Here is a 19,594-nt window from a genome sequence, read left to right as displayed (position 1 = left end):
TGTCTCTTACTGATTTACTGCTATCGTTTTGGGGTTATGCTTTAGAGACGGCCGCATTCACGTTAATAGGGCACCATCAAAATCCGTTGAGACGACGCCTTATGAACTGTGGTTTGGCAAGAAACCAAAGTTGTCGTTTCTTAAAGTTTGGGGCTGCGATGCTTATGTGAAGAAGCTTCAACCTGATAAGCTCGAACCCAAATCGGAGAAATGTGTCTTCATAGGATACCCAAAGGAGACTGTTGGGTACACCTTCTATCACAGATCCGAAGGCAAGACATTCGTTGCTAAGAATGGATCCTTTCTAGAGAAGGAGTTTCTCTCGAAAGAAGTGAGTGGGAGGAAAGTAGAACTTGACGAGGTAACTGTACCTGCTCCCTTACTGGAAAGTAGTACATCACAGAAAACTGTTTCAGTGACACCTACACCAGTTAGTGAGGAAGCCAATGATAATGATCATGAAACTTCAGATCAAGATACTACTGAACCTCGTAGATCGACCAGAGTAAGATCCGCACCAGAGTGGTTCGGTAATCCTATTCTGGAAGTCATGTTACTAGATCATGATGAACCTACGAACTATGAAGAAGCGATGGTGAGCCCAGATTCCGCAAAGTGGCTTGAAGCCATGAAATCTGAGATGGGATCCATGTATGAGAACAAAGTATGGACTTTGGTTGACTTGCCCGATGATCGGCAAGCAATTGAGAATAAATGGATCTTCAAGAAGAAGACTGACGCTGATGGTAATGTTACTGTCTACAAAGCTCGACTTGTCGCAAAAGGTTTTCGGCAAGTTCAAGGGATTGACTACGATGAGACCTTCTCACCCGTAGCGATGCTTAAGTCCGTCCGAATCATGTTAGCGATTGCCGCATTTTATGATTATGAAATTTGGCAGATGGATGTCAAAACTGCATTCCTGAATGGATTTCTGGAAGAAGAGTTGTATATGATGCAACCGGAAGGTTTTGTCGATCCAAAGGGAGCTAACAAAGTGTGCAAGCTCCAGCGATCCATTTATGGACTGGTGCAAGCCTCTCGGAGTTGGAATAAATGTTTTGATAGTGTGATCAAAGCATTTGGTTTTATACAGACTTTCGGAGAAGCCTGTATTTACAAGAAAGTGAGTGGGAGATCTGTAGCATTTCTGATATTATATGTGGATGACATATTGCTGATTGGAAATGATATAGAATTTCTGGATAGCATAAAGGGATACTTGAACAAAAGTTTTTCAATGAAAGACCTCGGTGAAGCTGCTTACATATTAGGCATAAAGATCTATAGAGATAGATCAAGACGCTTAATTGGACTTTCACAAAGCACATACCTTGACAAGATTTTGAAGAAGTTCAAGATGGACCAAGCAAAGAAAGGGTTCTTGCCTGTGTTGCAAGGTGTGAAGTTGAGTAAGACTCAATGCCCGACCACTTCAGAAGATAGAGAGAAAATGAAAGATGTTCCCTATGCTTCAGCCATAGGCTCTATCATGTATGCAATGCTGTGTACCAGACCTAATGTGTGCCTTGCTATAAGTTTAGCAGGGAGGTACCAAAGTAATCCAGGAGTGGATCACTGGACAGCGGTCAAGAACATCCTGAAATACCTGAAAAGGACTAAGGATATGTTTCTCGTATATGGAGGTGACAAAGAGCTCACCGTAAAAGGTTACGTTGATGCAAGCTTTGACACTGATCCGGACGATTCTAAATCGCAAACCGGATACGTGTTTACATTGAACGGTGGAGCTGTCAGTTGGTGCAGTTCTAAAAAAAGCGTCGTAGCGGGATCTACATGTGAAGCGGAGTACATAGCTGCTTCGGAAGCAGCGAACGAAGGAGTCTGGATGAAGGAGTTCATATCCGATCTAGGTGTCATACCTAGTGCATCAAGACCAATGAAAATCTTTTGTGACAATACTGGTGCAATTGCCTTGGCAAAGGAATCCAGATTTCACAAAAGGACCAAGCACATCAAGAGACGCTTCAACTCCATCCGGGATCTAGTCCGTAACTCCATCCAGATTTCACAAAAGGACCAAGCACATCAAGAGACGCTTGAATTTTAATGCGTTCCTTGAGAAAGCAAAGTTGAAAGATGATGGTAGCAATTACACGGACTGGGTCCGTAACTTGAGGATTATCCTCATTGCTGCACAGAAGAATTACGTTCTGGAAGCACCGCTGGGTGCCAGGCCTGCTGCTGGAGCAACACCAGATGTTATGAACGTCTGGCAGAGCAAAGCTGATGACTACTCGATAGTTCAGTGTGCCATGCTTTACGGCTTAGAATTGGGACTTCAACGACGTTTTGAACGTCATGGAGCATATGAGATGTTCCAGGAGTTGAAGTTAATATTTCAAGCAAATGCCCGGATTGAAAGATATGAAGTCTCCAATAAGTTCTATAGCTGCAAGATGGAGGAGAACAGTTCTGTCAGTGAGCATATACTCAAAATGTCTGGGTATAATAATCACTTGATTCAGATGGGAGTTAATTTTCCAGATGATTGCGTCATTGACAGAATTCTCCAATCACTGCCACCAAGTTATTATTTATTTCCTTATTTCATGATAAATGTTTATTATTCATGCTAGAATTGTATTAACCGGAAACATAATACATGTGTGAATACATAGACAAACAAAGTGTCACTAGTATGCCTCTACTTGACTAGCTCGTTAATCAAAGATGGTTATGTTTCCTAACCATGAACAATGAGTTGTTATTTGATTAACGAGGTCACGTCATTAGTTGAATGATCTGATTGACATGACCCATTCCATTAGCTTAGCACCCGATCGTTTAGTATGTTGCTATTGCTTTCTTCATGACTTATACATGTTCCTATAACTATGAGATTATGCAACTCGCGTTTACCGGAGGAACACTTTGGGTACTACCAAACGTCACAACGTAACTGGGCGATTATAAAGGAGTACTACAGGTGTCTCCAATGGTACATGTTGGGTTGGCGTATTTCGAGATTAGGTTTTGTCACTCCGATTGTCGGAGAGGTATCTCTGGGCCCTCTCGGTAATGCACATCACATAAGCCTTGCAAGCATTACAACTAATATGTTAGTTGTGAGATGATGTATTACGGAATGAGTAAAGAGACTTGCCGGTAACGAGATTGAACTAGGTATTGGATACCGACGATCGAATCTCGGGCAAGTAACATACCGATGACAAAGGGAACAACGTATGTTGTTATGTGGTCTGACCGATAAAGATCTTCGTAGAATATGTAGGAGCCAATATGAGCATCCAGGTCCCGCTATTGGTTATTGACCGGAGACGTGTCTCAGTCATGTCTACATTGTTCTCGAACCGTAGGGTCCGCACACTTAAAGTTACGATGACAGTTATTATGAGTTTATGCATTTTGATGTACCGAAGGTTGTTCGGAGTCCCGGATGTGATCACGGACATGACGAGGAGTCTCGAAATGGTCGAGACATAAAGATTGATATATTGGAAGCCTATGTTTGGACATCGGAAGTGTTCCGGGTGAAATCAGGATTTTACCGGAGTACCGGGAGGTTACCGGAACCCCCCGGGAATCATATGGGCCTTAGTGGGCCTTAGTGGAAAGGTGAAAGGGCTGCCCATAAGGGCTGCGCGCCTCCCCCCCTCCCCTAGTCCTATTAGGACTAGGAGAGGTGGCCGGCCACCCCTCTCCCTCTTTCCCCCTTGGGAATCCTAGTTGGAATAGGATTGGGGGGGAGTCCTACTCCCGGTAGGAGTAGGACTCCTCCTGCGCCTCCATAGGGCTGGCCGCACCCCTCCCCCTTGGCTCCTTTATATACGGAGGCAGGGGGCACCTCTAGACACACAAGTTGATCATTAAGATCGTTCCTTAGCCGTGTGCGGTGCCCCCTACCACCATATTCCACCTCGATCATATCGTTGTAGTGCTTAGGCGAAGCCCTGTGTCGGTAATACATCAAGATCATCACCACGCCGTCGTGCTGACGGAACTCCTCCCCGAAGCTTTGCTGGATCGGAGCCCGGGGATCGTCATCGAGCTGTACGTGTGCTAAGAACTCGGAGGTGCCGGAGTAACGGTGCTTAGATCGGTCGGATCGGGAAGAAGACGTACGACTACTTCCTCTACGTTGTGTCAACGCTTCCGTTGCAATCTACAAGGGTACGTAGATCATACTCTCCCCTCATTGCTATGCATCACCATGATCTTGCGTGTGCGTAGGAAATTTTTTGAAATTACTACGTTCCCCAACATCCGCTTCATGCACAACCAAGGAGGAAGGTTATACAAACATAGAGTCACAGGCCAGGTGCTATGGTTGCTGCTCTGCTCCCCAAAAGGATTAATGCCATCTGCTCTTAGACCAAACCATACGCTCCTTGCGTTATCTGCAAACTCCTTCCCGTACTTTCTTTCGATTTTTCTCCACTGCGACCCGTCAGCGGGTACTCTCAACTTTCCGTCTTTCTTACGGTCTTCTCTGTGCCATCGCATCGCCTTGGCATGCTCTTTGTTTTGGAACAAACGTTTCAACCGTGGTATTATAGGAGCATACCACATCACCTTAGCAGGAATCTTCTTCCTGGGGCGCCGGCCCTCGACATCACCAGGGTCATCGCGGAAGATCTTATAGCGCAATGCACCACATACCGGGCAAGCGTTCAAATCCTCGTACTCACCGCGGTAGAGGATGCAATCATTAGGGCATGCATGTATCTTCTGCACCTCTAACCCTAGAGGGCAGACAACCTTCTTTGCTTCGTACGTACTCTCGGGTAATTCGTTGTCCTTTGGAAGCATATCCTTTATCATTACCAGCAACTTTCCAAATCCCTTGTCAGATACACCATTCTCTGCCTTCCATTGCAGCAATTCCAGTGTGGTGCCCAGCTTTTTCTTGTCACCTACGCAATTCGGGTACAACAATTTTTTGTGATCCTCTAACATGCGCTGCAACTTCTTCTTCTCCAAATCACTTGCGCAGTTTCTCTTTGCATCGGCAATGGCCCGACCTAGATCATCAACGAGCTCATCTGATGCCTCTTCTTCAGCTTCTTCCCGCATTGCCGGCTCAGCTTCTTCCCGCATTACCGGCTCAGCTTCTTCCCCCATTGTTGTATCATCGTATTCAGGGAACCCATGGCCAGGATAGCTGTCGTCGTCCTCTTCTTCTTCATTGTCTTCCATCATAACCCCTCTTTCTCCGTGCTTGGTCCAAACATTATAATGGGGCATGAAACCGGTCTTAAACAGGTGGACGTGAATGGTTCTTGACGTAGAGTAATTGTGACCATTCTTACAGCGAGCACATGGACAAGGCATAAAACCATCCGCCCGCTTGTTTGCCTCAGCCACAAGCAGAAAAGTACGCACGCCCTCAACGAACTGGGGAGAGCATCGGTCATCGTACATCCATTGTCGGCTCATCTTCATTACACAACACCGAATAGACCAAATTAATACAAGGTCATACATAAAGTTCATACAACACTTAAATGCAACAAACAAATAACTCTCTAGCTAAAGCATTTAAATGCAACAACAAATACGATCAAGATCGCAACTAAGGTAACAATGGATCCAACAGCATAATGATACCAAGCCTCACTATCGATGGCATATTTTCTAATCTTTCTAATCTTCAAGCGCATTTTCTCCATCTTGATCTTGTGATCATCGACGACATCGGCAACATGCAACTCCAATTCCATCTTCTCCCCCTCAATTCTTTTCAATTTTTCTTTCAAGTACTCGTTTTCTCTTTCAACTAAATTTAACCTCTCAGCAATAGGGTCGGTTGGAATTTCAGGTTCAGATACCTCCTAGAAAAAATTTCTATATCAACTTGATGGGCATAATTTGTCATAAACACGAAATGCAACTAGTTTTAAAAGAGAATATACATACCACATCCGAATCATAACAAGGACTAGGGCCGACGGGGACGGATATCAAAACCATGGCACTATATGTATAACAAACAACGTACGGGTAAGATAATTATACGAGTAACTATATATCCAAATCACACACATCAATTTTTATATAAAATTTCATGAACAAGAGGCTCACCACAAGGTGGTGCCGGCGACGGGACGGTGCGGGCGATCGACGGTGGCTATGATGGAGATTTAGAAGGCACTAAGTAAACCACACCTACATATGCAAACTAAGTGTTATTTTTGACCTCAAATTGCATATAAATCAAATACTAGCACATATATATATATATATATCCTCCCAAATTACTAAACTCACAAATTAATCACTATATAAACCAATTCAAGAGCTAATCTAGCAATGAGAGATGAAAGGACAAAGTTGCTAACCTTTGTGATCATTTGAATGGATGAGGGCCTTCAAATCTTGACAAATTTTGGGCAAATTTTGTGATGAACTCGAGAGGAAGAAGGGAAGAACAGAGGAGAGGGCCGGAGAGGGGAAAGGGGGGAGAACAGAGTGCTGGTGGACGAAGGGTTTATATAGGACGACCTTTAGTACCGGTTCGTGCCAAGAACCGGTACTAAAGGGGCTGGAGGGGCGCCTGTCTGACAACATCCTGCCACCACACTCATTAGTACCGGTTCGTGGCACGAACCGGTGCTAAAGGTTTGCCACGAACCGGTACTAATGAAAGCGGCCCGGCTAGCCGTTGGAACCGGCACTAATGTATACATTAGTGCCGGCTCAAATACAAACCGGCACTAATGTGCTTCACGATTGACCCTTTTTCTACTAATGTTAATTCAAGTGGTTCAAATAATCTCATATCGAAGACATAAATATGGTTGAGAAACTCACATAATGGTAGAACTGAAGGCGTCTGCACATCGACCCAGATGTCTCTATTACCTTCAATATCATCTTCCGGACGAATATCAAAGGTAATCCTCTTGCCTAATAGGCAAAGATTGACCTCTAGAAAGACTGATTCATTCGGATCGATATGAGGACCAACCATATCAGGCTCAAATGCATAAGCCTTGCATAGTGCTTGCCAAGTTTTGCATTCAAAATAGGTGTATGTGTCTGCATTGTATAATTTGACGTTGAAGGTATAACCATGCTCGGTCTTCAAGTAAACTCTTTTTACCTTCATAGTTTCGTTAGGACTGAAACCTATCTTATCCAAGACAAAAATTCTTGCATGGCAGGGGATACGCTAGTAGAATAGTGAAAAATTAAAATTAAAAGTTGAAGCAAATGAAGCATAAGTCATGCTTAATTACGAAAAAGACTTGTCGTTGTGACTTACTGTATCCACTTCCACTAGTGCAGAACCGGGCAATAGCACCGGTTCGTAAGGCCCTTTAGTGCCGGTTCCATAACCGGCACTAAAGTGTGGTCACTAAAGGCCTCCCCCCCTTTAGTGTCGGTTCAGCACGAACCGGTGCTAAAGGGAAACCACGTGGCACGAGCCAGCTCCGGGGACCGGGAGCCCTTTAGTACCGGTTGGTAACACCAACCGGTACTAAATGTTTGTGGGTTTTTGTTTTATTTTGTATTTTTCAATTAAATTTGTGTTATCAATTTAATTTAGGATTGTTTTACGTTATAATGAGTTGTAGTCGTCGTCATCATCATCGTAGTCGTCTAATTACCACTATTTAATCATCATAGTCATTACCGCTAGCTATCTAATCATCACCAACACTGGCTAGCTTAAAGAGGAAACATTCGCTTTGTAACAGAAGCAAAGATATCATCGAGTTCAACATAATCATCACCAACATCGAAGTTCAGGACACGGACATGAGACACTATAATTAAGAGCATGAACTAGTGCTGCTCCCTCTCAGGTAGAATAGCATAGAACATGTATAGCTCTCTTGATTCATCATACTGGAGCATGCAGATGAATCTGTCTCCTAATCTTGGGTTGCGCTTCTCCTTGCTGCCCCTAGTACTTCTCTGCGATCGTTAAAAATTTTGCTCCAATCTTTCACTATTAAGCATTCTTCGCTTTCAGAAATCCTGAATGCACTCATGTGCAATGTAGGATATCTTGGTCGTAAGCTAACCATTGACATGTCACCTTTAGTCTCGATCCACTAAGGCACAACTGTCATCGGAAGTCCCTGTTGAAGAACATCGTATAGTAATTAATATACTAAGCAATGAAAGTTTAGCTTCAAAAATAATGTATGCAAAAGATGCACTAATTAAGGACAAATAGTTAAAATCTTACCATCTTTCGATTATAGATGTGACCGTAGTTCAATACGATCACCATTGGTCGCACGTTTTGAGTACTAACATTTCTAAGTTCAGGAAAAAAATTTGTCTTGACAGTATTAAGATCCTCAAGCCATGAAACATAATGACTTATCTCCTCGCAGTTTAGTTGAGCCCTGAGGCAGTAGTAGGTCCTGTCTACCAAGCGCCGGACATGTTTGCTTGAACCGAAATAAGCTGACAATACAAATTAGTTGTCAACTATTTTTGAATAAATTGTATCAAAGACATAAACATATGCATGCATGGTTGAGAAAAACTCACATAATGGTAGAACTGGAGGCGTTTGCACATCGACCCAGATGTCTATATTACCTTCAATATCATCTTCCGGGCGAATATCAAAGGTGACAACCATACCAGGCTCAAATGCATAAGCCTTGCATAGTGCTTGCCAAGTTTTGCATTCAAAATGGATGTATGTGTCTCCATTATATAAGTTGACGTTGAAAGTATACCCATGCTCCGTCTTCAAGTAAACTCTCTTTACCTCCATATCATCTATAGCACTAAAACCTATCTTAGCCAAGACAAAAATTCTTGCATGGCAGGGGATGCGCTATTAGAATAGTGAAAATTTAAAATTATAAGTTGAAGCAAATGAAGCATAAATTTTGCATTCAAATAATAATTGACAAAGTGACTTACTGTATCAACTTCGAATGTCTCATCCAGCTTGATGCTGAAGCGCCTACCATCAACAAGGAAATTTCTGTCGCACAGGCCGCGCTGGTCTTCACAGTGTTCGCACATAATGAAATCTTTTTTGTCGTCAGATGACATTTCCTATGTTCATATAGGTGAAACATTAAACACCTATTACTATCTAACATTAATTAATATCTAGCCAAATATATATTCATCTAACATTTGACATTAATATATCTAACTATATTCATCTCTAACAATTGACATTACTATATATTTAACTTTTCTATCTAATTCATCTAACATTCGACATTAATCTAACATTTATATAAACTCAAAATATATAAAAAATGAAAAAAACAAAAAAACTCATTAACAAATAATATTTTAATTAGATCATCAAATCTCAGATACCTAAATTTTCTTACTAAAAATAAACGAGTTATATTAATTATTGAACTAGTTCAAATGTCATATACCTAAATAAACTAGTTATATTAATTATTGAACTAGTTCAAATCTCATATACCTAAATAAACTAGTTCAACAATTTTCTTACTAAAAATAAACTAGTTATATTAATTATTGAACTAGTTCAAATCTCATATACCTAAATAAACTAGTTCGATAATTTTCTTACTAAAAATAAACTAGTTATATTAATTATTCAACTAGTTCAAATCTCTAGTTCGACAATTTTCTATCTAGCTAATTCATCTAACATTCGACATTAATCAAATATTCGATCATCTAATTAACTTTTCTAAAAAACAGAAAATAAGTAAAAAAAATGTGTGTGTGTATGTGTGTGTATGTAGTGTGTACGTATATATGCATGTGTGTGTATGTGTGTATGTGTGCGGCCCCGTACGCCGCCGCCCCGTACGTACGAGCGGGGGCGCCGGCGTACGGGGCGGGGGCGCCGCCATACGGGCCGGGTGCGACGACGACGGACGGCGGCGCGGCGGTATACGTGAGAGCGAGAGACGACGTACGGGACCGCGGCGGGACGACGACGGATGGCGGCGCACGGCGTTCGGGGCGGCGGCGCGAGACGGCGACGACGACGGGCGGCGGCGGGGACAGCGACGACGACGACGGACGACGGGCGGTGAGGAAAGGTTCGAGCGGCGCGCGAGAGGTTGGAGACGAAAGAAGTGGGAGATCTAACTGAATTTTCGTAAGTGTTGTATATATAGGAGAGGCCTTTAGTACCGGTTGGAGCCACCAACCGGTACTAAAGGCCAACTTTGGCCAGGCCAAGAGGCGGGAAGAGCAGGCCTTTAGTACCGGTTGGTGGTTCCAACCGGTACTAAAGGGTGGTCTTTAGTACTGGTTGGAGCCACCAACCGGTACTAAAGGCCTCGCGCTGCCACCCCAAAGTTTAGTCCCACCTCGCCGGGCGAAGGGCAGCCGCACTGGTTTATAAACCCAGCCGCGGCTACCTCTTCGAACTCCTCTATATAGCAGGCTTCCGGGCCTAATTAATTAGGACGCGCTGCCCTGTGAGCCTGCTGGCCCTTCTGGGCCTGCATTTGCACACCCTAGGTCTGGAGGTCCACTGGGCAGCGTGCCAACAAATTTTTTATATAGTTTTTTCTTTTCTGCATTATTTATTTTCTTCTATTTATTTTTGAGTAGTTTTTTATATAGTTTTTCTTTTTTGCATTATTTATTTTCTTCTATTTATTTTTGAGTAATTTTTTTGTATAGTTTTTTTATTTTCTGCATTATTTCTTTTCTTCTATTTATTTTCTTCTGGAAATTGAATGCTGCATACTGAACAATTAGGTAAATGACCGAAAAACAACAAATGATGTCAGAACATGTTGGAAATTGATGACGTCGCTTTGAATGCTGCATACTGAACACAAAAAAAGTCCGGAGTTCAAATAAGTTTAAAAAACATTGAAGTGGCCGTGTAACAGATGAGTCCTCGTCCGAAACCCCGATACTCCGAAAGAGTATGTCCAGTTTGTACACGAAGTGCGTCCAGTTTTTGCTGTGACCCTCTCTACTCTTTCGCGCATGCTATGCGGGTGATATGATGATACCATGCCAAGTTTCAACATTTCCAGGATTCATTTTGTTGTGATTTTTAATTTCACGGTCATTTAGCTCTCTAAACAATTAGGTAAATGACCGAAAAACAACAAATGATGTCAAAACATGTTGGAAATTGATGACGTTGCTTTGAATGCTGCATACTAAACACAAAAGAAGTCCGGAGTTCAAATAAGTTTAAAAAACATTGAAGTGGCCATGTAACAGATGAGTTCTCATCCGAAACCCTGATACTCTGAAAGAGTTTGTCCAGTTTGTACACGAAGTGCGTCCAGTTTTTGCCGTGACCCTTTCTACTCTTTCGCGCATGCTATGCGGGTGATATGATGATACCATGCCAAGTTTCAACATTTTCAGGATTCATTTTGTAGTGATTTTCAATTTCACGGTCATTTAGCTCTCTAAACAATTAGGTAAATGACCAAAAAACAACAAATGATGTCAGAACATGTTGGAAATTGATGACGTCGCTTTGAATGCTGCATACTAAACATAAAAAAAGTCCGGAGTTCAAATAAGTTTAAAAAATATTGAAGTGGCCGTGTAACAGATGAGTTCTCGTCCGAAACCCCGATACTCTGAAAGAGTTTGTCCAGTTTGTACATGAAGTGCGTCCAGTTTTTGCCGTGACCCTCTCTACTCTTTCGCGCATGCTATGCGGGTGATATGATGATACCATGCCAAGTTTCAACATTTTCAGGATTCATTTTGTAGTGATTTTCAATTTCACGGTCATTTAGCTCTCTAAACAATTAGGTAAATGACCGAAAAACAACAAATGATGTCAGAACATGTTGGAAATTGATGACGTCGCTTTGAATGCTACATACTAAACACGAAAGAAGTCCGGAGTTCAAATAAGTTTAAAAAACATTGAAGTGGCCGTGTAACAGATGAGTTCTCGTCCGAAACCCCGATACTCTGAAAGAGTTTGTCCAGTTTGTACACGAAGTGCGTCCAGTTTTTGCCGTGACCCTCTCTACTCTTTCGCGCATGCTATGCGGGTGATATGATGATACCATGCCAAGTTTCAACATTTTCAGGATTCATTTTGTTGTGATTTTCAATTTCACGGTCATTTAGCTCTCTAAACAATTAGGTAAATGGCCGAAAAATAACAAATGATGTCAGAACATGTTGGAAATTGATGACGTCGCTTTGAATGCTGCATACTGAACATAAAAAAGTCCGGAGTTCAAATAAGTTATTAAAAATAAAAAAGAGGTGCAATGCTGGTTAATTTGCTTCAAGCCATTCGGAATAGTGTAGACTGCACTGCACATAGCTCAGTGCAATCTATGCTATTCCGCAAGGCTTGAAGCTAATCAACATGTAGGTGAGCATTGCAACTCTTCGTCATTGTCTGTGCACTCACGGCTTATAAACCGCTCATACTGCCTCACTCTTGGCGAGGTGGGACTAAAAATCAACTAGTTCAAACAATCTCATGTACCTAAATTTTTTTACTAAAAATAAACTTGTTCTATTAATTTTCATACTAAAATAAACTAGTTATATTAATTCAACTAGTTCAAATCTCATATATATACCTAATTAATATCTAGCTAATTCATCTAAAATTGACATTAATATTTAACATCTTTTCCACATAATTCATCTAACTTTAACATTATAACATTCTTATCTACGTAATTTATCTAACATTAATCTAAATAACAGAAAACAGAAAATAAATAAAAACAATGTGTGTGTTTGTGTGTGTACGAGCGGGGGGGGGGGGGGGGCGTACGGCCGGCGGCGCGAGACGGCGATGCGACGGGGACGGCGCGACGACGAGCGGCGGGCCGAGGGCGACGATGCGAATAAGACGACGACGTAGTATGGGGCGGCGGCGACGGGCGGCGGGGGCGACGGCGGTGACGGCGACGACGGGTGGCGGGGGCGACGGTGGTGACAGCGACGACGTGCGGCGGGGCCTGCGAGGGCGGCGGGGCCTGCAATGGGCGACAGCGTGGCGACGGCGACGATGTCGCACGAAGAAGTTGGATCGAGAAGAAGTGGTGGTCGATGAAACTGAATTTTTCGTAAGTGCCATATATATATGAAGGGTCTTTAGTACCGGTTGGAGACACCAACCGGTACTAAAGGCCAATTTTCGCCAGGCCAAAGGGCGGGAAAGGGACCCTTTAGTACCGGTTCGTGCTACAAACCGGTACTAAAGGCCCACTCATTAGTACCGGTTGCAGCCACCAACCGGTACTAATGGTTGTGCGCTGGCACCGGCGGTGCAAAATGTTTAGTCCCACCTCGGCGAGCAAAGCGCAGCCGCACTGGTTTATAAACCCAGCCGCAGCTGCTCGTTCGAACTTCTCTATATAGTAGGCTTCTGGGCCTAACTATGGCGCGCTACCCTGTGAGCCTGCTGGCCCTTCTGGGCCTGCGTTTGCACACCCTAGGTCAGGCAGGCCCACTGGGTAGCACCCTAACAAATTTTTTATATAGTTTTTTCTTTTCAGCATTATTTATTTTCTTCTATTTATTTTTGAGTAATTTTTATATAGTTTTTTCTTTTCTGCGTTATTTATTTTCTTTTATTTATTTTGAGTAATTTTTTTATATAGTTTTTTTTCTTTTCTGCTTTATTTTTTTTCTTCTATTTATTTTTGAATAGTTTTTTTTTGTATTTAGTTTCTTTGTGACCCTCTCTACTCTTTCGCACATGCTATGCGGGTGAAATGATGATACCATGCCAAATTTCAACATTTTCACAGTTCATTTTGTAGTGATTTTCAATTTCACGGTCATTTAGCTCCCTAAACAATTAGGTAAATGACTGAAAAACAGCAAATGATGTCAGAACATGTTGGAAATTGATGACGTCGCTTTGAATGCTGCATATTGAACACAAAAGAAGTCCGGAGTTCAAATAAGTTTAAAAAACATTGAAATGCCCGTGTAACAGATGAGTTCTTGTCCGAAATCCTGATACTCTGAAAGAGATTGTCCAGTTTGTACACGAAGTGCGTCCAGTTTTTGCCGTGACCCTCTCTACTCTTTCACACATGCTATGCGGGTGAAATGATGATACCATGCCAAATTTCAACATTTTCACAATTCATTTTGTAGTGATTTTCAATTTCACGGTCATTTAGCTCCCTAAACAATTAGGTAAATGACTGAAAAACAACAAATGACGTCAGAACATGTTAGAAATTGATGACGTCGCTTTGAATGCTGCATACTGAACACAAAAGAAGTCCGGAGTTCAAATAAGTTAAAAAACATTGAAGTGCCCGTGTAACAGATGAGTTCTCGTCCGAAACCCTGATACTCCAAAAGAGATTGTCCAGTTTGTACACGAAGTGCGTCCAGTTTTTGCCGTGACCCTCTCTACTCTTTCGCACATGCTATGCGGGTGAAATGATGATACCATGCCAAGTTTCAACATTTTCACAGTTCATTTTGTAGTGATTTTCAATTTCACGGTCATTTAGCTCTCTAAACAATTAGGTAAATGACCAAAAAACAACAAATGATGTCAGAACATGTTGGAAATTGATGACGTCGCTTTGAATGCTGCAAACTGAACACAAAAGAAGTCCGGAGTTCAAATAAGTTATTAAAAATAAAAAAGAGGTGCAATGCTGGTTAATTTGCTTCAAGCCTTTCGGAATAGTGTAGACTGCACTGTACATAGCTCAGTGCAATCTATGCTATTCCGAAAGGCTTGAAGCTAATCAACATGCAGGTGAGCATTGCACCTCTTCGTCATTGTCTCTGCACTCACGGCTTATAAACCGCTCATACTGCCATGAACCGGTTCAGCTTACTAAGAAACTCTAGTACCGGTTCATGCCATGAACCGGTACTAAAGGTCTTCGTGGGGGCCCCAGCCTGACCACAGCCGCACTGGCCTCATTAGTACCGGTTCGTGACATGAACCGGTACTAAAGGTTGCCCACGAACCGGTACTAATGATGCCCGCCTGCTTGCCGTTGGAACCGACATTAATGGTCACATTAGTGCCGGCTCAAATTCAAACCGGCACTAATGTGCTTCACATTTGACCTTTTTTCTACTAGTGTTCAGTCGCGCAAGGATGAAAAATTCCAGCGACACACGGTAAGTTTCTGCCAAAAATAAATTAAAGCACGAAAGTTGCCATACTTGACAATTAAAGTTGCCATCCCCACATTAGTAAACTTGGCATAAAAATGTTCGTAGTTGCTATATGTGAGTACCACGTGTCATGTACTTATCAAGGTCCCTTTTTTTGTGGGTGATGCTTGTATTCTCTTGATGCGACATTTTTTATGAGTTAATTCAAACACAATCAATCCAGAACGACAACAAAAAGGAAAAAAAAACTATGATTGAACAAAAAGATATTCAAGATAACACAACCGCCGTGGATGACCAATCTTCATCAATCAACACAGGCGCCGTCTTTTCACCTCGCCATTCGTCTTGTCCTAATACACGGCTAATGGCAGCAAGCTTGTCAAATAAGGGTCGAGTACATCTATATATATATACATATATATATACATATATATATAGTGTTACTATTCATCATCCAGGGTGCAGAATAAGTTATTCTTCACCCGAGGTAATCTTATGATCATTTCATAATTAAATTACGTTTAGAATTCAAATAGTTACATTCCTATTGATTCACTATGTAAAATTTGACATAAGAAAATAAAAATATAGGTCATAAGACAAGAAAAATTTGTAGTTTATGTGTATTTTAGACTATGTTTTTACGTTTGTAATTTTACATAACATAAAATATTTTTTACGGCGATTATATATTTTCTTACGGTCTCTTTTTACATCAGAAATAAGACAAAACTTACGGAATGTAAAATTACGGTGCATTGATGGTAAAATAGAGGGGGGATGAAGAATAACTATTCCTCAACCAGGGTGACGAATAGCGCGACCTATATATATATATATATATGAATAAATTATAGAAAAAATGATTTGCACAACATAACGGCAACACTATTATGGATTGGACAGGGGGCATTCCCCCCCCCCCCCCCCCCCCGCCCTCTTGACGCACTTCACCAATTGTATTTATTCAGTAGTTGTTATGGTTGAGTATATGTATCTTGTAATCATCATTTGCATCATATCATTACATATACACGATGCATTAAGACTTTATTTGCCAACTAAAAGTATATTTTTATGTTTATGCCGTCATACTTTCATAATATGCGATATATACTGGTAAAAGTATTTGTATTACACTCTTAGTACATATGTCCATTGTATCTCACTCGCACTAGGGCCTTCCTAATGCAAGGGCCGACACTAATTCATCATCACACGCATCTAGGGATTGTGACACACGACCTAGTAGCCAGGCTACGTTGGCCTCACCAACGCATCCACTGACGGTGATGTGACAAATGGTTTCGCCGCTGTTGAATGCGACACGGTCAAGCAAAATTGTGACCTCGACTATAACCATGTTAGTTTTGAGGTCAACGGCGTCAACTCATCTACACGACCTCCCTCGCTGCCTTGGTTCGTCGCCGTGGAGTGGGACAGTGGCGAAGCTTAGTGTTGACCTATAGGGGCCACCCCCCCTCCTATTTTTTGCATTCATCGGGGAGAATGCTACATTCTAGGCTTAACTAGTGTTCCACTAGAGATTTGTCGTTTCTTCCCTACTAATTTGTTCCCCTTCAAGTCATTGCTCCCTCTTAAATTTTGTTCAAGCTCCGCCACTGGAGTGGGACGCTGTCAAGCAAGACTACAACCTCGACTATAACCATGTTTTTTTTACAGGAAAACAGTAGGAGAACCTCCTACTGTGAATGAATTAATATAAGAAAAGTGTGTAATTACATAGTTTAGTTACAATCCATCCCACTTTGGGGAGAGGACAAGAGAGGGGTATCTAATGAAGGGAGGAGAGTAGGAGTGGAATGAGATGCCTATGTTTTTCCTCGACTATAACCATGTTAGTTTTGATGTCAATGGTGTCAACTCATCTGCACCAAGTCCCTCGCCGCTTTGGCTATCCAGCTCAGCAATGAGACGATGATATCATGCATTGTGTGGATTGACTGCAATATCACCTCATGAATCACCATTGACTTCCCTGCACCACCTTCTAGGCATTGGTAGGCTCAAAAGGGAATTCCGAGTCCAAAGTCGAGGAGGAGAGAGGCGAGATTTGGGCGAGGTATCTAATGGTATTTGATTTGGTAATATAGATGTCACTAGTTTTTTTCCTTAAACTTGTACCAAAGCTTATCAAGTTTAACTTCAAACAAAGCCTATATCCAGAGTAAATAAAAAGGATGGGGGTACATACTAAGCCATTAATGCTCGTCCTACTTCTCACAAAGCTTTCTTGAAACTCATGCTGCAGTTGGTACAAGGCCCGTTTACCTTCTTTCTTCTTCAACTCACTATAAATGTGACGTGGCAACTCTTGTAGCCTTGTGTACACCACTTCACTATACTCACTCTAATTGGCATGGTGTGCGTCAGCTTTACGCTCGCAATTTTCACACACAGTAAGAACATTGCAAGCACAAAGAAGGCGGGTGGGCAGAAGGCAGCACAAAAGATGAGGTTGCGGACCACAGTGTACCGTACTGATAATATATTCCACCATGGCTTGTATAGTGAATAGATTCCTAAAACGATTGAATCAATCATCTAGTCCCGACCTTGGACAAGGACAAGGACAATGCAAACATGTAGTAAAGCTTATCATGGCATCCAAGCAGCCTAGCATAAGCATGGACACGTCAGCACTCAAAACTAGCATAAGCTTGTTGGTAGCATAAGCATCGCTAAAGCATAAACTTTAGCGATAAGCTTATGCTGATAAGCTTTAGTGATGCTTTAGTGATGTCTATCTGAGTGGGAGTTCATTAAATAATTTGATTAGATGAACTCAATTATCATGAACATAGTCTAAATTGTCTTTGCAAATATGTTGTAGATAAATAGCTCACGTTGTAGCTCCCTGTTTCAATACGTTCCTAGAGAAAGATTAAGTTGAAAGATATTGTAAGAAATGATGCGGACTAGGTCTGTAGTCCGAGGAGTGTCCTCACTGCTACACAGAAGGCTTACGTCTTTGATGCACCGCTCGATGTGCAAACCCTATAACGTCGTCTGTGGATGTTGTGAACACCTGACAGACACATCCTGACGACTACTTGATAGTTTAGTGCACCATACTTTACAGCTTAGAATCGGGATTCCAATGATGTTTTAAACGCCATAGAACATATGAGATGTTCCAAGAGCTGAAATTGGGATTTCAGGCTCATGCCCGTGTTGAGAGGTGTGAGACCTCTGACAAATTCTTTTGCCAACAAGATGGAGGAGAATAGCTCAGCTAGTGAGCATGTGCTCAGAATGTCTGGGTGCTACAATCACTTAAATCAAGTGGGAGTTAAACTTCCAGATAAGATAGTGATTGATAGAGTTCTCTAGACACTATCACTAAGCTACTAGATCTTCATGATGAACTATGACATGCAAGGGATGGAGTTGATCCCGGAGCTGTTCGCGGTGCTTAAGACCGCAAAAGGTAGAAATCAAGAAGGAGCATCAAGTGTTGATGGTTTAACAAGACCACTGGTTTCAAGAAGGGCAAGGGCTAGGAGGGAAACTGTTGGGGAACATAGTAATTTCAAAATTTTCCTACGCACACGCAAGATCATGGTGATGCATAGCAACAAGAGCGGAGAGTGTTGTCTACGTACCCTCGTAGACCGAAGCGGAAGCGTTGATGCAACGTAGAGGAAGTAGTCGTACGTCTTCCTGATCCGACCGATCCAAGTACCGTTACTCCGGCACCTCCGAGTTCTTAGCACACATACAGCTCGATGACGCTCCCCGGGCTCCGATCCAGCAAAGCTTCGGGGATGAGTTCCGTCAGCACGACGGCGTGGTGACGACGATGATGTTCTACCGACGCAGGGCTTCGCCTAAGCACTGCAACGATATGATCGAGGTGGAATATGGTGGAAGGGGCACTGCACACGGCTAAGGAACGATCACGAAGATCAACTTGTGTGTCCTAGGGTGCCCCCCTGCCCCCGTATATAAAGGAGGGAGGGGGAGGTGCGGCCGGCCCCAAGGGGTGCGCCTGGAGGAGTCCTACTCCCACAGGGAGTAGGACTCCCCCCTCTCTTGCCTTGTTGGAGAAGGAAAGGGGGAGGGAGAAGAGGAAAGGGGGGAGCCCCCCCCCCTTCCTTGTCCTATTCGGACTAGGGGGGAGGGGGCGCGTGGCCTGCCCTGGCTGACCCCTCTCTTCTCCCTTATGGCCCATGTAGGCCCATTAACCCCCCGGGGGGGTTCCGGTAACCCCCCGGTACTCCGGTAAAATCCTGATTTCACCCGGAATGAATCCGATGTCCAAATATAGGCTTCCAATATATCAATCATTATGTCTCGACCATTTCGAGACTCCTCGTCACGTCCGTGATCACATCCGGGACTCCGAACAACCTTCGGTACATCAAAATGCATAAACTCATAATAACTGTCATCGTAACGTTAAGCGTGCGGACCCTACGGTTCGAGAACAATGTAGACATGACTGAGATAAATCTCCGGTCAATAACCAATAGCGGGACCTGGATGCCCATATTGGCTCCTACATATTCTACGAAGATCTTTATCGGTCAGACCGCATAACAACATA

General features: G+C 42.6%; 1 long non-coding RNA gene across 1 annotated transcript; it reads right to left on the bottom strand.

Moving 5' to 3' along the window:
* Nucleotides 1-5,472: 5,472 nt before the first annotated feature.
* Nucleotides 5,473-6,177, bottom strand: LOC147962726 (uncharacterized). The gene is made up of 3 exons (XR_015609718.1): nucleotides 6,067-6,177; nucleotides 5,902-5,959; nucleotides 5,473-5,816 (listed from the first exon to the last, which is right to left on the bottom strand). It is a non-coding gene; the product is annotated as an uncharacterized LOC147962726 (long non-coding RNA).
* Between the last annotated feature and the right edge of the window lie 13,417 nt (nucleotides 6,178-19,594).

Source organism: Triticum urartu, chromosome 7A (genome assembly GCF_056163025.1).
Source record: "Triticum urartu cultivar PI428250 chromosome 7A, HENAU_Tu73, whole genome shotgun sequence".
Taxonomy (NCBI): domain Eukaryota; kingdom Viridiplantae; phylum Streptophyta; class Magnoliopsida; order Poales; family Poaceae; genus Triticum; species Triticum urartu.
The sequence above is the reverse complement of the archived record's forward strand: the minus strand, read 5'-3'. Positions and strand labels throughout refer to the sequence as shown.